Here is a 7,500-nt window from a genome sequence, read left to right on the forward strand (position 1 = left end):
CCATGTTGAATCGCTAGCTTCTGCACGCATTTGTTTCTCTCCTTCTTTCTCTCCGTGTTTCTTTTCTGTGTATCTTTCTGTTGAAGAGCATAGGCTCGAAACGTAAAAGATTTGTTTTTTTATATTCCTGAGCGCCATACAAATACAATTGTTTGTTTGTACTCCACCTGCCTTCGTCTTTTGTTTATTTTCAGAAAGCTTCCCGTTATATATATATATAATATACATACATAATAACAAAGGGTAAAATTAATTATTTACGAAGTAATCAATAAATTTCACCAAGTAGGATTCGGTATGAAAACAGGACCGCTAACACGGTAAATTTTAGTAATTACTTCGTAATTAATTAATTTTACCCTTTGTTATTATTGATAATAGAACTTTCTCCCTGAGAATATGTAGCATTTTACTTGGAGACACACGTGGAAGGGCGAGGGAGGCTGATCGGTATTCATTTGTGTTTTGAATCTAGCGGTACTAACATCGAATGCAAACGGCCTCACACCGTTATATGAAATAATTCGTTCAGATGTTCTAGTACCTCCGGATTATAACACAGTATCCATACTGATGAAGAATACGGTTAGTAAAGTATATTTTTGTTATATTCTTTATGTAAAACCTAATTCAGAAACGCGCGTCTATGGATGATCAGATATCGATTGATTTTCGTTTGCTTTACCCTCTGCCTGTGTGTTTAAACTTCGAGTATTTTGGGTTCTCTGGAAGACACTTTTAAAGTAGAAGAAATGGCTAAGATTTTGGCTGCTATTTCTGATCTTTTGTCGAACCCTTTTTATTAGTATATACATACATACATATATATATATATATAATATATATATATATATATATATATATATATATATTATATATAATATTTATATAATATATATAATACGGCAGAAAAACGATATTATTGGTAGACATAATCAACAATTCTTTTCACAGATTATCACCATTTTCGTTTCTGAATATGAGATTATGCTAGCCATCATTCAATCCATTTATCATATGATTATCATTTTCAGCTAGCTGTATGATATAAATATCTCACAATCACAATTTGTACTTATTTTCCTTCACGTGCCTTTATATAATGAATCAAATAAAATCTTTCTTTTTATGAAAAAGCGTGAAATCATATAATGTTTACAGCCAATAATGACGGGCTTTTCTCAAGAAGTAGAAAGAAAATGAGCTATTAATGACAATGAAATAACTTAAAGAAATTTTAGTCTACTTCAGGTATATGAGCAGTCTTTCTCTTTTATATATTTTACCACACCTATGATGGATAACAACCATTTTCAATTTTCTGAACAGTGCATTATTCTGAAATGCTTATTTACAGATATGCAATTAATTTTGTAACTTGAACTTTACCGTTAGCAGCTGGATACATACGTAGATCGTTTACTAAAAGAGACAAGCGTAACAACAGAATAATTATAATAACATGCATAGTAATAGAAAATATGTGGTATGTATTGTAGAGCTCAGCATATTATACAATGACTGTTAAGTTTCATATACCTGGTTAAGACATTCTGGTACCAAAGGTAAATATTGTCCACCAGTATTAGAATTTCTTAAATAATATGAGGAATTTGCAATAGTCTTTGAAATATATACTGAAGTTTGAAAAAAATTCTAATTCTCAAATGGTGACCCAGTTATGAACATGGTAAGTGTAATGGAACAACAATATGTTTCACAATGATTTCTAAATGCTTTCTTGTTTCAATTGCCTTTATTTGTCTTCATATGATCACCGGTTTTGTCAATGTATTTCAATGAGTGCTTCTAGGTGTGAATCTCACGATTTCTCATCGAGATGTCTGCAGACTCTACGTTACATGAATAGATAATTATTGCGATTACGTAAGTCTGGAGAGTAAATTCTTAAATAAATACACAGATGGTCCATACATGTGAATTAATTTGTTTACTTTGTGCAACTTAAATAACATTTCTATGTATTTAATTGATGTAATTTAATATAAATATATCATTAGTCATGAGACTGTCGCAAACATTAAATTATTCTGTGTATATTACCTATGGCTTCCGCCTCTCTCAGTGGTCGTCAATAAGGTTTCTCAGAGAAAATAATCGTTATACAGATAGCTAGGTAATATTCATATACAGAGTTATAAACGTGCATGCGATGTATAAACATATATACATCCATCCAAGTATATATACATATATATATATATATATATATATATATATAAATATATATATATATTGTCTAGTTATTTATATATATATATGTATACACAAACACCTAAACACGCACATATACAGGGTGAGGAAGCAAAATTTACAATGAAGGTTAAGTTGCTTTTTCTCAGGAGGCACTAAGTCAATTGTTTCGAAACCTAGCATATACTGATGCCATACTCATACTTAACACTATTATCCTTACCTTTTCAGAAACTTTTGCCCATATGAGTAATCAGGAAAGCAAACGTCAAAGAGTGTGTGATTTGCTGAATGCACTTGTCACACCAAAAGAGATTTCAAGGATAGTTGGAGTGCCCATAAAGACTGTTTATAATGTAAAGAATAGAATGACTATGAGCAAAAGTATTAGGAGGAAGTCTTGAAGTGGAGGAATCAACAAAACATCGTACCAAAGCTTTTATTAAAGCTCTCAAATACAAAATCCTAAAGGATCCAACCAAATCCATGAGAAAAATGGCAATTGAACTTGAGGTAGACAAGAAGACCATTTGAAATGCAGTAAAATATGATTTGAGGTTAAAATCTTACACAAGAACACTAAAATATTTGTTGACAACAGCTATGAAGGAAAAGAGATTGGAGAGGTGCAAGAAAATTATTACATGGTTAACGAAAAAGTCATCCATTGTAACAATCTTTTCAGATGAAAAGATCTTCACTGTGGATGCTGTTCTGAACCGCTGAAATGACAGATGTATTGCAAAATCAACAGCTGAGGTTAAGGAGACATACAAAACAAAACATCCTGCAGAAGTTATGGCTTTTGGTGTTGTGGCTTCCGATGGAAAGAAAATTCCTATAAAATTCTACAAAGCTGATGAAAAGATCAATGTTAATACTTACTACAAGACTCTGAGGTACCAGGTATTGCCATGGCTTAAAGCAAACTACCCAGATGGTAATTATGTATGGACACAGGATGGTGCTCCAGCCCACACAGCCAGAAAAATACAAGAGTTCTGAAATCCAACTTTAGCGATTTTGGGGAATCATGTTTATGGCCGCCTTCTAGCCCAGATCTAAACCCTCTGGATTATGCTATTTGGGGCGTTTTAGTACATGCTACCAATAGAAAATCACACAGCAATGTCGACTCTCTTAAAGGTACTATTACAGAAGAATGGGAGAAGTTGTCTCCCGAATATTTGAGGAACACTTGTACAAGGTTCAGGAAGCGTGTGAAGGCAGTTATTGAGAAAGGAGGACACATAGAATAAAAACATTTTCTATTATGTAAATTTTCTTGTGGCAAATAAATTCTCATAACTTTCAATAAAATAATTGGTCATACACTGTCTTTCAATCCCTGCCTCAAAATATTGTAAATTTTGCTTCCTCACCCTGTATATATATAAAAATAAATACACACATATATGCATACATACATGTGTTATACCTAGAAACGTAACATCATACTAGGAAACTCGAATCGAATCTATGATAACATTACGCAGATTCTTGGGAGAATTTTCGCATAAATGGAATAAGGCCAGGTTACTTCTGACTGGTACAAAGTCTTATAAGATATAATAATTAATTCAAACCAAATAATGAATGTTTGAAAGCATTTGAAACATATGTTTCACTTCATTGCATATGCAATAAGATATACCTCGCTTAGGCAAAGCTTTCCTCCGTTAATATATTTTAGATTATTCACATTTCAAGAAGTACACTTCGACACATGCAGACACCTTTAGAATATATATCTAAAATCTAATACATCGTTTATTGAAGATGTTCATTCACTCAAGTTCCCAAACATTATCCACTGAATTAAACATCCCATTCTCGGTAAAACCCGACCGTTTATATGTATATATATGTATGTGTGTGTGTGTTGTTTGTGTTTGTCCCCCCAACATCACTTGACAACCGAAGCTGGTGTGTTTACGTCCCCGTAACTTAGCGGTTGGGCAAAAGAGACCGATAGAATAAGTACCAGGCTTACAAAGAATAAGTCCTGGGGTCGATTTGCTTGACTAAAGGCGGTGCTTCTGCATGGCCACAGTCAAATGACTGAAACAATTAAGACAGAGAGAGAAAGAGTATGTTTTTGAGAGCAAGCGGTTAGACCTAGAAGAATATCTGGTTTTAACCAATGATTTATTATTAACTTGTTTTCATTAACTCCTCTATATATTTTCACTATATGCTCTTAATTATTTTTCTTACGCTTCGTAATGATTCTTAATTTTATTTTATAACATCCCATATCATTATATTACTTGACATATGGATTATTATATCATTTTATATCAATGTCTCATGCAACCCCTTATTCTTTTAGCCTGGCAGTACTTTATCCAAATTCCTTTACATAGATCGTGTTTCCCCTATTTCATTTGTATCTATATATATATATATATATATATATATATATATATATATGTAGGGAGAGTTTACGAAAAAAACAAAAGACGAACACAGGTGGTGTACAAAACAAACAGATGTATAGATGTATTAGTATAACGCTCAGGAATAGAAAAAGTATTTTACGTTTCGAGCCTACGCTCTTCTACAGAAAGGGACACAGAAAAAAAACAAGGAAAGAAAAAAATGTGTATAGTGGGTAATATATATATATATATGTGTGTGTGCATATGCGTATATGTATATACGAATGTGCGTACATTTATGTGTGTATATATGTGTGTGCTTGTGCGTATGTCTATGTCGATTTGTGATTACAGTAGATCCCGCTGAGAAAAGCGAATTCTAGTTGATCGAAACGAATTGTAAAAATACCACGTGACCGACAAATAGATGTGGGAATAATGGATTTATATTTATCCTGTGTTATCTTGAAATTAGTAAAGCCGTATCATTGATAGTTGTTTTTCATTTTAGAGTTAATTACTAATTATATTAATTGAATGAAAATAATTTCAAATAATATGAAAATGGTGGTTGTCAATTGGTTATATCGTAAATTAGATATCTTTTTTTCATAAGTATCTAAAACCATATTCATTAAAATATCTGCTTTTTGCATGTGTGGAACAATCAAATCAAAGTTTATTTAATTGATGTCTTTCATTCGAAGCTATTTCAGTCATAATGTTATTATAAGCAATAAAAAGTAACTCCAGACGAAACTTGAGGTGAGAAAATATAAGTACTTGATTAAACAGAAGGCAACAATAGAGGCATTTTTTTCTTTTTGTTTCTGAGTTCTATAACCTTGCATTCAAGCTAAAGAGACAGCCTGTATAAGGCCATCGCCACATACTACAAAAATAGTCAAATTTCCTTCATACGACACAGTAGCGTCTTAACATAGACCGCAAAGGATGCGATAGTCTAGGATGCTTCTAATTGGAAATTGATCAGAGATATATCTAGAATGATTTCCGTAACAATAAGACTTTTTCTCTTTTACTCTTCTCCTTGTTTCAGTCATGTTACTGTGGCCATGCTGGAGCACCGCCTTTAGAAGAGGAAATCGACCCCAGCACTTATTCTTTGTAAGCCTGGTAATTATTCTATCGGTTTTTTTGCCGAACTGCTAAGTTACGGGGACATCAAGCGATGTTGGTGGGACAAACACAGACACAAATACACACTCACATACATATATATATACGTATATATACGACGGGCTCCTTTTAGTTTCCGTCTACCAAATTCACTCACAAGGCTTTGGTCGGCACGGGGCTATAGTAGAAGACACTCGCCCAAGGTGCCACGCAGTGGGACTGAACACGGAACCATGTGGTCGGTAAGCAATCTACTTACCGCAGAGCCACTCCTACCTAGTGAGAAAAGTTTCAGATGACAAACAATATCGACACCAACTTCTCGTGAAGGGAAATTAACGTTCTGCAAGATGGACGAATATTTCATATGCTTTTGATATGCTGCGATGTAACGAAACTGGCGTGTCGTTTGTAATTGTCTATAGCCAATAAGATATGTAAGAAAAGTCAATACCTAGATAGAATGCTAATAAGATTGATTTTCTACTATTTCAAATGTTAATGATAAAGAGTCGTATGGTTTTGGTTCCTTCAAAGAGTAACTTAAATGTACACGGCCTTTTAATGCTTCATTTGTTTTAGCTTTTTTGTGCTTTCTTCAAAATTAAGAGGTTTCGCTATCGAACTCAAAATCTCGTCGTTGAAAAGTGTTCCAAAGGCATATGCCTATAGCTTCTTGATATATTTAAAAATATCTGCTGTTATATATATATATATATATATATATATATATATATATATATATATTCTCTTTTTTGCAGTTAAAGGGAAAAATACAAGACTATGACAGCGATGAAAAGTGTCTTTCACATTGCATAATTGATATCGTTATATTTTTTCATGTTATCCACATTTGATAAACCTTGATTCTATGTGCGCTGAGCAATACAAAATGACATGTCTGCTCTTTACTTCAGGCATATTCTGTTTTTCTTCAATTATTTCATGGATTCATAGTCAACGTGCAGCAGTCAGTTTGAATAAAGAAAGAAGAATATAAATTAGCAAAAAAAGAGAAAATACTTCTGTAGCTTTCTATTTCATTCTCACACTACATTTTATATTTTTATGATTTAGTTATTTTCTGATGATGTCCAATTTATGTTTTCTTTCTTTGATTTTGTGTGTTGTCTTTGGTTGTCAATGATAGTTGTAGTTTGTTGAATATGTTGTCCCATGCTACTTGTAAATGTATTTTTTCAGCTTCTAGTTATTTCCTACAGCATTTGATGCAGATGTTTCTATGGATTCATGAAGTCTTCATTTCGCGTCTGCTTTTATTTTGAATATTACGCTGCCAAACTTTTCATTCTGTGTCGAAAGTGTTGATGTTGTGATACGACTGCAATTTGTTATTTGCTGGATACCAAAAAAGAAAGAGATCATAATTATTTATTTATTGGTATTATCATCACCCTACCACCAACGCAGCCACCACCACCACTACTACTACTACCAACGTCACCGCTGTCGTTTTCGTCATTATCATCAACATCATCATCATGATCACCATCGTGATCATCATGATGATCATAATCAGGATCACCCCCACCACAATCACCGCCGCCCTCATCATCATCATCATCATCAACATCATCACCATCATTATCATCATCATCATCATCATTATCATCATCTTCATTATCCTCATCATCATCATCATCATCGTCATCAGCAGCAGCAGCAGCAGCAGCAACAGCAGCAGCAGCAGGAGCAACTGCATCAGCAGCATCGTTAGAATTATTATTGCTGTGCGGTGCCAGAT

General features: G+C 33.3%; 1 long non-coding RNA gene across 1 annotated transcript in view; it reads right to left on the reverse strand.

Annotated features, from left to right (window-relative positions):
- Nucleotides 1–2,541, reverse strand: part of LOC118764449 — a 26,470-nt gene extending 23,929 nt beyond the window's left edge. The window contains exon 1 of the long non-coding RNA XR_005000259.1: nt 2,303–2,541. This is a non-coding gene — a long non-coding RNA (uncharacterized LOC118764449). The remainder of the gene's footprint in view (nt 1–2,302) is intronic.
- Nucleotides 2,542–7,500: the final 4,959 nt, after the last annotated feature.

This window comes from Octopus sinensis, linkage group LG8 (assembly GCF_006345805.1).
Source record: "Octopus sinensis linkage group LG8, ASM634580v1, whole genome shotgun sequence".
Taxonomy (NCBI): Eukaryota; Metazoa; Mollusca; class Cephalopoda; order Octopoda; family Octopodidae; genus Octopus; species Octopus sinensis.